Raw genomic sequence first — 13,107 nt, forward strand, 5'->3', positions numbered from 1 at the left:
TATAAACATCCAGGATGCCAGTCTACAACAGAAAAAAAACAGAAACAGGAGTGCTCCTGTGCACCGTAATGCATTTGTGTCCAAAAAAGATTTGTGATCTGAATGGACTCTTCAGATCAGACCTCAGCATTGGAGTTGGCAAATTTCCCACTTCCCTCAATGAAAAGACTGCAGCAAAACGCTTGTTTGGTGTCCAGTATCAGGTGGCATTTATTCAACTCAAAGCTAATTTTGGTTCAGGTCCATAGATATTTCTGGTATAACGTGATGGGTGCGTTCCTGTGGAGCCTAGCGCTCTGCAAAAGCGTGCGATAGAAAATCACTATACTTATGCAGAGAAAGTTTGCGCTTTCCAAACAGCATCCACTATTCATCAGTCACGTTACAGTCAATTCGCATTGACGAAGCACACGTTACACCAGAAATACCTGTACTTGGAATGCCAACAATGGACATCCATTCAGTTATTAGATGCTTACTTTGGCTCTTTTGCATTTCATTAAATTCTATCTCCTATTAGACAATGGGTGTGGGGGAAAGAAACAATAAAGAGAAATAAATTATATGTCACTTTCTAATTTTATTTTTAAGTTGATTTTTCAAAAATGAGCACATCCTCTGTAAGAAATGGAGGGTATGTGAGAAGACAAGCTAATTGAGGATTCGGACATATCTAACCACGTTCTATCTGCTATGTTTCAAACAAGTGGGATTGGAGACGTGAATGAAGAACAAAGGGCCTGGTGAATAACAGCTGAAAATGTGTTGCTGGAAAAGCGCAGCAGGTCAGGCAGCATCCAAGGAACAGGAGATTCGACATTTCGGGCATAAGCCCTTCTTCAGGCTTATGCCCGAAACGTCGAATCTCCTGTTCCTTGGATGCTGCATGACCTGCTGCACTTTTCCAGCAACACATTTTCAGCTCTGATCTCCAGCATCTGCAGACCTCACATTCTCCTCTGGTGAATAACAGCAGTGCAAGGGGAAAGGGTGATTAAAAAGGATTTGAGAGTTTGATTGAAGGTTTGGTAGAAAGAGGAATGGATAGTGGGATATAATTTGGGGGACCAAGTGAGATTGAGAAAATGGATGCAGGTGAAAGAAATTAGTGACGTTATGGTAGGGGAAATCACAAATGGCCATATTTTCTATGCAACCCAATGCCAAATGCAGCCTACAGCTTTAGTGGTTGTTTTCACTTCCATTTCATCTCATCTAATGTAGTGTTCCTTTAAGTGACCATGACTGTAATCTGTATACATCACCTGTGTACAACTCGGCCTGGGCAATCACAAAGGCCAACCTCCCATCTGTAGAATCCATCTACCAGGCCCACTGTCAAGGAAAGGCTGCCAGCATTCTCAAAGATCCATCCCACCCTGGCAATGTTTTCTACAATCTCTACCATCGGGGAGAAGGTACAGAAGCCTGAACACACACACCAGCTGGTTTTGTAACAGTTTCTACCTGACTGTTGTTAGAATACTGAATGGACCCACAAACTCTTAACATTTGCCTGTACCTGTGTTTTTGTTTTTGCAGCTGTTTTATTATCTATGCTATTTAACTCTGTGATCTGCCTCTATTGCTCGCAAGACAAAGCTTTTCACTGTGCCGCAGTACACATGACAATAAATTCAATTCAATTCAATTCATTAGGCAGATAAAATGTCACATATCACATGATATGGAGTTTTTGCATTGTGTTTGCTAATCAAGCAAGCTGTCTTTGTAGTAAGTGTTCTCCAGAAATGTACAAATACACCTGCAACCTTCAAATGAAATAACTCACATCATGTTTCTTTATTTTCACAACAAAAACCAAAAGAACTGTGGATGTTGTAAATCAGAAACAGAAACAGAAATTGCTGAAAAGCTCAGCAAGCCTGTCAGGAGAAATCAGAGTTAACGTTTCAGACTAAGTGACCCTTCCTCAGAATTTTGAGGACAGGTCACTCAACCAGAAACTCTGTTTTCTCTCCACAGATGCTGTCAGGCCAGCTGAGCTTTTCTAGCAATTTCTGGGTTTTTTTCAGTCCTACCTAAATGATTGACACCTTTACATTGAAGGATATACACATTCTCACCTGACAGGGAAGAAGGGCAAAATATAGGAAAGCAGAAAAGGTAGAAAGAAAAGGGTGTAAGAAAAGAGACAGAGAAAGATATCTAAAGAAGGAAACGTAGAAAGAAAGAAAAATAGGAACAGAATGATAGCAGAGACATATTAGAGAGAGAAAAAGAGACCCCAATCTGGAATGAACTGACCCCACATATATTAACAGGTGCAAGACAGGTATCTCAACAGACAATACAAAAGAAGGCTTGTGCATGCGCATTTCATACGATGGGACAATACATCATTGGGGCAGAAGTAGGCTATTCAGCCCATTGGTCTATTCCGTAATGAGATCATAACTGATCTGATGATGCTCAACTCCACTTTCCTGCCTTTTTTGCATAATTTTTATCTCCCTACTATTTAAAAATCTGCCCATCTCAGCCTTGAATAAACATAACTGCAACCTCTGTAACCCTCTATGGTAAAGAATTCCACAGATTCAATACCCTCTGAGAAAAGTAAGCCTCCAAATTTCGGTGTTAAATGAGTGATCCCTTTCTCTGACATTATGCTCCCTTCCCAAAAAGGGAAACAACCTCTTTGCATCTACTTTGACAACCGCAAAAAATCCTGTATGTTTCAATAAGGTGTCCTCCAATTCTTCTAAACTGTAATGATAAAAGCCCGACCTATTCATAACCTCCTCATGCAACAATTCTTCCATGCCTGGAATTAACCTAGTGAAACCTCTCTGGACTGCCTTCAATTCCAGTTCTCTCTCCTTGGATACAGGACGAAAACAGTATTCCAGTTGTAGTCTGACTAGTGCCTTATATAGATTTAGCAATACCCCTATTTTTATACTTCATTTCTTTTCAAATAAAGGCCAACAATCCATTTGCCTTATTACTACCATAAGACAAAGGAGTGGAAGTAAGGCCACTCAGCCCATCAAGTCCACTCCGCCATTCAATCGTGGCTGATGGGCATTTCAACTCCACTTACCCACATTCTCCCCGTAGCCCTTAATTCCTTATGACATCAAGGATTTATCAATCTCTGCCTTGAAGACATTTAGCATCCCGGCCTCCACTGCACTCCGCGGCAATGAATTCCACAGGCCCACCACTCTCTGGCTGAAGAAATGTCTCCGCATTTCTGTTCTGAATTTACCCCCCCTAATTCTAAGGCTGCGTCCACGGGTCCTAGTCTCCTCACCTAATGGAAATAATTTCCTAGCGTACACCCTTTCCAAGCTATGTATTATATTGTACGTTTATATTAGATCTCCCCTTAATCTTCTAAACTCCAATGAATGCAATCCCAGGATCCTCAGCCGTTCCTTGTATGTTAACAATTCCAGGATCTTGGGATTGAATCCAGGATCCCATGCTGATCTTGGATTCTAACCATTTGTGCATCATGCATGAGGACCCCCCCAAACCCATCTGTGCTACAGCTTTCTGCAGTCTTTCTCCACTTAAATATTTACTCATCTATTCTTCCTGCCAGACTGCATAACCTGCATTGTTCCCACACAATGCAGAATAACCTTGGCTATCTGAACATCATTTATCTGAATTTCGGATTATCTGAACAAGATCTCAAGGTTCTGTAAAAATGTTATCTGTTATCTGAATATTCAGTTACCCAAACAATCAGTTATCCAAACAAAATACTTCCCCCTCCCAATCTCGTTCAAATAGTCGAGGTTGTTCTATATTCCATTTGTCATGTTTTTACCCACTCACTTACATATCAATATCCCACTGTAGACTCTCTGCATCATCCTCACCACTTATCTTCCCACCTACTTTTCTGTAATTCCAAAAGATGGCAACACTTCCCTGATCCAAATCATTAAGATATATTGTAAATAATTATGGCCCCAGCACTGATCCTTGTGGCACTACACTAGTTACACGTTCACTCTGTCCCAAATCCCATCTTCTATTTGTTGCCAATTCACTATCCATGCAAACTACCCCAAACTTTTATCTTATAAAGTAGTCTAGCATACCTTACCTTACAAAGACCTTTTGAAAATCCAAATATGTTACATCTACTGGTTCCACTTTAGCTGTTTTCCTTGTTACCTCCTCAATGTGCTCTAATAACTTTGTCAGGCACAATTTCATCTTCACAAAGATATGCTGACTCTGTTTGATTATATTATGTGCTTCTAAATGTTCAACTATTTACATCCTTTATATTAAATTCTAACATACACCAAACACAGATGTCAAGACAACTAGCCTTTAATTAGAGACAAAAAAACTGCAGATGCTGGAATCCAAGGTAAACAAGCAGGATGCTGGAAGAACACAGCAAGCCAGGCAGCATCAGGGGGTGGAGAAGTCAATATTTCACATGTAACCCTTCTTCAGGACTGGGGGTGGGTGTAGGGGGAGCTGCAGATAAAGGATGGGGTGGGGAGGTGGTGTGGTGAGGTAGGGATAGGTGAACATAAGTAGGGTGTACGACCTGGTTGGTTGATGGGAGAACTGGGTTTTAGTTACCTGTTTCTTGTCTCCCTGTTTTCATGAATAAGGGTGTTACATTGACAGATAAATAAGGCAGCTTGAGGGAAGCAGTGGGCATATTACTTGCACCAATAAATGATCACCAGTCAGAGGTTATCTTACAAGAGAAGCAGGAACTGCTATTGGGAGAATCATCTCATGATCCTCCCTAATTGCTAACAGCAAACATTCATTTTACTGTTATTTAGTTTTTAGTAGAGTTAGGGCTCGGGCAATTATTGATTGTTTTGAAACTTCTAATACATGGTATAAAAGTGTAAACGTCCTCTGTCTATAAATATAGGACTATCAGGCAAGTGTACATGCAGCCTTACAATAGTGACAGCTTCAGGGCCTTCTGCACCTCAACACATCGCAACAGAGACTCTCATGACAACAGCAATGGCTGTTATTAAAGCCTTATCCTTACCCTGTTAATAGGAAATGTTTTCTGTGGTAGCTATGAGTGGAATATCTGCCACCAATCCTCTTTCATTTAATTGATTATAAGAGTCTAACTGGCTTACCATGGTACAGAATCAAGCACTACTAGGTTTTAACAAGAAGAGACCCCCGTGTCATTACAAGATGCAGTTTATTGCATGACAGCGATTAGGTATGAGTTACATTAGTTCATTAGGCATGATTACTAAGATAATGAGGGCATCTGTGGATATACATCAGCACTTCATAAGATTGTAAAATGTTCTGCCTTATCCCAACCCAAGCAAGTAAGACATCATCCAATTAGGTAGACTCCACATTAATCACTTCAGAACCGTTACCTGATACAACATCTCCACTGAAGCATTTTTTTCCCATGGTTAACATTTGTACATGCATAGTTACATTGACCACCACTTTTTCTCCCCTCAAATTCAGACTATCTAGATGTTTCATAATTCTCCAGAACAGATTTCTTGTTTTAATTTGGGAGATGAATAGGTCTTTGGATTGAGGAGTTTCTACTTCAGTTCTGATCTTGACCTTATGTTATCTGTGACCTGTCTTACTGCACTGGAGGACCTTTTATCCCTTGGATGTCCTTTGCTGAGAACGTTGGGTTCTGACAACCCAGGTTGTTGGTCCATTGTCTTCTTGAAGGACCCTAAATCAAGAGATCATACTTCTAACTGATTCTGATAGATCTGACATAGAGAAGAAGGTGCTGAGTGCTGAGAATATACTTTTTGTCAGCAATGTCTATCACCTATTGGGAGAGGATCCCTCGGAGGAGTCCGAACGGCTCTGTAAGGTATAGGCGAAGGAGCTGGATGTTGAGATCTCTCCTGAAGTATGAGAGGATATCTGAGAAAATGCAAGAAGGATCTCAATTTCCAACTGGACCCATATGTTGCAATTGACAATTCTCCACAGAGTCCACTTGGTTCCAGACCACCTTTCAAAATTTAAAGTGGGAGCATCTCCGATATGTCCTAACCAGTACCCTTCCACTGACACCCTCCTTCGACTGACTGAACTGGTCCTCACCCTGAATAACTTCTCTTTTCAATCCTCCCACTTCCTCCAAACTAAAGGAGTTGCCATGGGCACCCGCATGGGCCCCAGCTATGCCTGCCTCTTCGTAGGATATGTGGAACAGTCCATCTTCCGCAACTACACTGGCACCACCCCCCACCTTTTCCTCCGCTACATCGATGACTGTATCGGCGCTGCCTCGTGCTCCCACGAGGAGGTTGAACAGTTCATCAACTTTACTAACACCTTCCATCCCGACCTGAAATTCACCTGGACTGTCTCAGACTCCTCCCTCCCCTTCCTAGACCTTTCCATTTCTATCTCGGGCGACCGAATCAACACAGACATCTATTATAAACCGACTGACTCCCACAGCTACCTGGACTACACCTCCTCCCACCCTGCCCCCTGTAAAAACGCCATCCCATATTCCCAATTCCTTCGTCTCCGCCGCATCTGCTCCCAGGAGGACCAATTCCAACACCGCACAACCCAGATGGCCTCCTTCTTCAAGGACCGCAGATTCCCCCCAGACGTGATCGACGATGCCCTCCACCGCATCTCCTCCACTTCCCGCTCCTCCGCCCTTGAGCCCCGCTCCTCCAACCGCCACCAAGACAGAACCCCACTGGTTCTCACCTACCACCCCACCAACCTGCGCATACAACGTATTATCCGCCGCCATTTCCGCCACCTCCAAACGGACCCCACCACCAAGGATATATTTCCCTCCCCTCCCCTATCAGCGTTCCGCAAGGACCACTCCCTTCGTGACTCCCTTGTCAGATCCACACCCCCCACCAACCCAACCTCCACCCCCGGCACCTTCCCCTGCAACCGCAGGAAATGTAAAACTTGCGCCCACACCTCCACACTCACTTCCCTCCAAGGCCCCAAGGGATCCTTCCATATCCGCCACAAGTTCACCTGTACCTCCACACACATCATCTATTGCATCCGCTGCACCCGATGTGGCCTCCTCTATATTGGTGAGACAGGCCGCTTACTTGCGGAACGCTTCAGAGAACACCTCTGGGCCGCCCGAACCAACCAACCCAATCACCCCGTGGCTCAACACTTTAACTCCCCCTCCCACTCCACCGAGGACATGCAGGTCCTTGGACTCCTCCACCGGCAGAACACAACTACACGACGGCTGGAGGAGGAGCGCCTCATCTTCCGCCTGGGAACCCTCCAACCACAAGGTATGAATTCAGATTTCTCCAGCTTCCTCATTTCCCCTCCCCCCACCTTGTCTCAGTCGGTTCCCTCAACTCAGCACCGCCCTCCTAACCTGCAATCCTCTTCCTGACCTCTCCGCCCCCACCCCACTCCGGCCTATCACCCTCACCTTGACCTCCTTCCACCTATCCCACCTCCATCGCCCCTCCCCCTAGTCCCTCCTCCCTACCTTTTATCTCAGCCGGCTTGGCTCTCTCTCTCTTATTCCTGATGAAGGGCTTATGCTCGAAACGTCGAATTCTCTATTCCTGAGATGCTGCCTAACCTGCTGTGCTTTGACCAGCAACACATTTGCAGCTGTGATCTCCAGCATCTGCAGACCTCATTTTTTACCCCTAAATGCGGGGAGTACGGGCGCGCTCACCCATTATCTCTGGTCCTTCCACAGGCTGTGGCCATACTGAAGCACTATGGTAGATGAAATACAGAGGCTTTTGGGGACAGAGGTGGACATGCACCTGGTATCTACCCTTCTTGGCCTTGTTAATTCCACTTCCATTAGATGCTCACAAGAAAAGGCTTTTCAGTATCCTCACTTTTTGTGAAAGAAAGAACATTCAGTTAGGATGAGTGTCTGAAAAAACCCCTGAAAAAACTGGCATAAGCTGGTCATGGAACACATCCCTTTGGACTTTCTTACAAATATGAACACCATAAAACTGAGAATTTTTATAAGATATGGTTGTCCTTTTTGGACTACTTAGGTACAGATTTTTATGCCGTACTAATAAGGGCCTTTATGAAGCCATGACAATTCTGTTTAATGAGTCTGCTATCCAGAGAGGAGGGACTACAATCACATTAATATGTATAAATTTGTGCTCTCAATGGTCAAGGGCTATTACTTTGCTTTGTTGAGCTGTATTATTATTATGGTCTTTTTTTTAGTTGGTTATTAATTATTAATTATTTATTTATGTAATCAGTGGGTCTTTTTTTATTTGGTTTGAGTTGTTTGTTTTGTATTTGTTGTAATGTCCAAAAAATATTCTCCTCTTTTCAATAAAGATATATTTTAAAGAAAAGGATCCTAAATCTCCTGCATGCTTTGTACAGAGGAATTCTTCTCTGCTGAATCTGGATGTCTTTAATTTTAATTTCCATCTTGGAAGAGCTGCTCAACACAAACAAGTTTTTTTTTTATCTTTGTGGTATCCTAGATTTAGAATCAGCTAATTTCTTCTTTTTGACTGTGTCCTGAATCTGCAGACATTTGTCTGGTTTCCAATGAATCAAATGTAACTCAGCTTCATTTTGTGCTATTAAATCTTTATTCTCAATTTGCTCATAAAGCTGTACTGAAGGATATAAATTCTTAAATTCAACTGATGACTGGACTGGATATCTTCATTCACCCTACATAGTTATTGTACTGGGACATTCCCCCACCCCACTTCCAACCCCCAACTCAAGGTGCTAGAGGACTGCTGCTGACCAGCACCTCCTCATCATAACATTATTTCTGTCACTGGCACTGACAGTTCTGCTTTGGAAGACAAATAATTTCAATATTCCTCATGAACTTGTTTCATCTTACCACATGGCATCAAATATGAAGCTGCTATACACTTTGTTCAGAAGACCATGTTGGTGCCTTATTGTTTCAATACTAAAGATTGATCAATCAGTTCAATGACTTGTCCTTCTTAGCCTTTTCTTCCTCATCTGCATCTTCTTGCAAACTTCGCTGATTTCTGTCATCTGAATTTTCTTCACTGATGATAAAGGTGTTTTCCGTTCTTTCTAATCCTGTATAATCACCGATTTTACAATGAGCCTATGACATCATTAACCTCTTTCTGAAGTCCCTAGCCACCATACTGCCAACTGAGGAATGGCTGCACATCTGGCTAACCCTAAGTCTGATGGGTGTATCCTTACCTGGTCGGGCATCTGTTTCTCCCTTTTTGGTTATTCCATGTGTTCTCATTGAGTTTTTGTTTGTTCAAGCACTTGCAGCTGATGTCAGTGGGTATGGATAGTTCTTTAAGAGGTAAAAAAAAACTTAAAGGCTTGTACACTCACTTGGTTCTTTGCAAATTTATCCTTCTGGATACAATGGATTATTTCACCGCTGCTGTTTGTGATATTAAGCAATGATGCTCACTGCTGATCACCAAGTGGAATTAGTGGATATGAGAATGCTACCACCAATCAGGTTTCCTTTGACTTGGCATATAGGAGTAGAGTCTACCTCTATTGCATCTGAACAAGATGTTTCTCTTACCTTAAACAAGAAGTTGTTATTGTATAACAGCAATTAGGAACAAGTTACATTAGTTTATCAGGTATTGTTGCTAAGATCATGTGGAGACCTATGGGAGTCTGCACTCCTCAGGCATAATCCTTCCATGACAGATGAGTGAATTTGTAATTGCAAAACGTAGTCTGGAATCAAGAGTCTGACAATGACCAATAATCCATTGTTGATTGTTGTACAAACCTAACAAGTTCACTAATGCGCTTTAGAGAAGGAAACCTGCCATCCTTACCTGGGTCTGGTCTGCATATGATTCCAGACACATCGTGATGTGGTTGACTCATAAATACCCTCTCGCAAAACCTAGCAGGCCACTCAGTTGTATCTAACCACTAACATGTCTCAAGAAAGGAACAAAATCAAACTGATCACCTGGCACAACCGAGACACCAGAACAACAGCAAACGATGCAGTATAATGAGCCCTGTCATCCCTGTAAGTCCTCCTTACTAACATTTGGGGACTCATCCCAAAATTGGGACAGCTGCCTTACAGATTGTTCAAGCAGCAGCCTGACACAGTGAGAACCATGCCTTGCTGATAATGTATAGACACATCATCACTAACCCTGGGCTGTCCTGTCCCATCAGAAGGTCAGGCCCAACAGAGCTGCTGGGCGGTGCTATACAGTGAGGTGGGAGTCACAGGGGGAGTACTCAACATTGACTCTGGATCCCATCAAGTCTCATGACATAAAATCTTAGGTCAAATATGGGCAAGAAGCTCTCCTGCTATTTACCATGTATTGAGTCTGCCTTGGCTCATAATTCAGTATTATTCCATGCTCAGCATCACTTGAGGAAGCACAGAGGGTGAGAAGAACGTAGCATGGGTGGGGTCTTCAACATCCAGAACCAAGTGTGGTTTGGCACCACCACTAATTCGGTCAAATCCTAAAGGACATAGCCATGAAGCGACCAACAGAAGGGAAAATCTTATTTGACCTTATTCTTAACAATCTGCCTGTCACAGATGTATCTATCTGCAACAGTATCAGTAAGACTGGCCACTGTGCAGTGCTTGTGGAAAGGAGTTCTGTTTTAAAATTGGGAGTACCTTCTGTCATGCTGTGTGCCACTATCACTATGCTAAATGGGGTAGATTTGAAATAATCAAGCAACTTAGCATCCATAAGATGCTGTGGGCCATCAGGAGCAGCACAGTTGTACTCAGACACAATCTGTAATGTGTAATTTCATGGCCCAGCATAGCCTTCACTCCACCATTACTATCAAGCTAGGGAACCAACCCTGGTTTAATGAACAGTACAAGAAGGTATGCCAGGTGAAGCACCACACATCTCTAAAAATGATGTGTCAACCTGACATAGTTATAACACAGGACTACATGTGTGATAGACAGAGCTGAATTATTCCACAAATCATGGATCAAATCTAAGCTTGGCAGTCATGCAACATCTGCCTGTGACTGGTGGTGGACAATCAAACAATTCCTGGAGGAAGAGGTTCCACAATTATCTCCATTCTCAATGATGGAGGTGTCCATCAGTGTAAAAGATAAGGCTGAAGTATTTGTAACAATCTTCATCCAGAAGTGTCAAATGGATGATCCACATTGGTCTCCTCCAGACATACTCAGCAACACAGATACCAGTGTTCGGTCAATTCGACCCCATAAGACATCAAGAAATGGCTGAAAGCACTGATACAGCAAAGGCTGTGGATCCTGACAACCTTCCAGCAATAATACTGACAATTTGATCCATAAAACCTGTCACACCAATAACCAAGCAATTCCATTGCCAAAACACTGGCACCTACCAATAATGTAGAAAATTGCCCAGATATGATTTGTACAAGGAAATGAAGCTAAATTCAACCTGGCAAATCAGAAATCTGTTCTCAATCATCAGTAAAGCAATGGAAGATGTTTTCAACTGTGCTATCAAGTAGCGCTTGATTAGCAATAACTTGCCCACTGACACTTCAGGTTCTACTTTTCCACTCCTAACCTAATTGCAACCTTGGTTCAAACATGGACAAAAGTACAGCATTCCTGAATTGAGGGGAGAGGGACTCCTTGTGGCATCAAAGCTGCATTTGATTGAGTATGACATTGAGAAACCCTAGCAAATATAGAGACAATGGGAATCAAGAAGAAATCTCTCCACACTGGCTAGGACCATACCATTTGTGATTTCTCAGATTCTGAAGTGGTCCATGTCCAAATGCACCAAGATCTGAATGATATCCAAGTTTGGGCTAACAAGTGGCAATTAACAGCTTTACCATTCTTGAATCTCCCACCATCAACATCCTAGACCTTACTATTGACCAGTAATTGCACTGGCCTAACCATAAAAATACTGGGGCTACAAGAGCATGCAAGAGGCTTGGGTCCTTGTAGTGAATCACTCATCTGTTGACTTCCCAAAATCTGTCCACCACCTACAAGGCACAAGGGAAGTGTGTAAGGGTTTTTTTCTCTGGCATCATATTCTCGAACATACACTTGCCTCCCTATGATGCGCAGTGGCAGTGGCATGTACCAACTAGGACATACACTGCAGAAACTCACTAAGGCTCCTTGGACTACACCTTTCAAGGACAACACCTTTCAAATCTATGAACACTACTATCTAGAAACATGTGGACAGCAGAAATGTGGGAAAACCACCACATGCAATCCCCTCTCCAAGCCACTGATTATCCTGATACTGAATACATCAGAGTTTCTGGAATTCCCTCCTAAGTGGCATTGTAGGTCTGTCTACATCAAATACACTTCAGAAGTTCAAAATGGCACCTCACCACTACCTTCTCAAGGGCAGCTATAAACAAGCAATATATGCTGTCCCAGCCAGAAATGCCCACATCCCATGAATGAGAATGCACTTCATACATTTTGAAAGCGGCTAGAGGCACTGGCAGATGGGTAGCAGCCCCAAGCAGGGTCACTTGGATTCCACATTGTTAAAATCAAAAGATACCTTGATATCAGGAGCCTTTCAGTAATTCTGAACCGGATGTGAACTTATTGGTTCCTTTTGCTAAGACTACACTGAGAGGATGCACTACTTTAGTTAGGAAACCCATAAGGTATGCCATTAGTAACCAACTATGCCTCACAAAACCCATCTCTCTGAGTACTCTGAGAAAAGTGCCATCTATCTTGGGAATCTAATCTTTAATTCCCTCTGTCCTATTTAACATTCCCATCTCATTTGTGTTGAAGCCATTAATTATATTAAGGTTGCCTTTATTCAGGGAGGGAAAGTTGCTCTTCTCTTCCATTTCATATGCTTAAGAGGGATTAATCATTTGAAACATTAGCCATCCTCTGTTACAGAGGCATGTTTTATGGTTCTCACCTCATTTTCATGGTCCTCTTCTTGGTAAGTTACAGAAAGAATTTCAACAGTTTATTTATCTGCAGAGAAATGCCTTATTGCCAGTTTTCTCTTCGACATTCTGAACACCATCATAATAGCCTTTGGCATTTTCCTGTTAGTGATCCCATCAAGAAACATTTTATCTTTTCCTCTGTAGAATTGCTACAGAAGGGTTGTTTTCTTTTTTTTA

The 13,107-nt window shown here is 42.6% G+C and overlaps 1 protein-coding gene across 1 annotated transcript in view; it reads right to left on the reverse strand.

The window, feature by feature from the left end:
* The window catches only part of kcnk2a (potassium channel, subfamily K, member 2a), a 181,118-nt gene that overhangs the window by 41,006 nt on the left and 127,005 nt on the right, over positions 1–13,107 (reverse strand). The window lies entirely within an intron of this gene.

Source organism: Hemiscyllium ocellatum, chromosome 10 (genome assembly GCF_020745735.1).
Source record: "Hemiscyllium ocellatum isolate sHemOce1 chromosome 10, sHemOce1.pat.X.cur, whole genome shotgun sequence".
Taxonomy (NCBI): Eukaryota; Metazoa; Chordata; class Chondrichthyes; order Orectolobiformes; family Hemiscylliidae; genus Hemiscyllium; species Hemiscyllium ocellatum.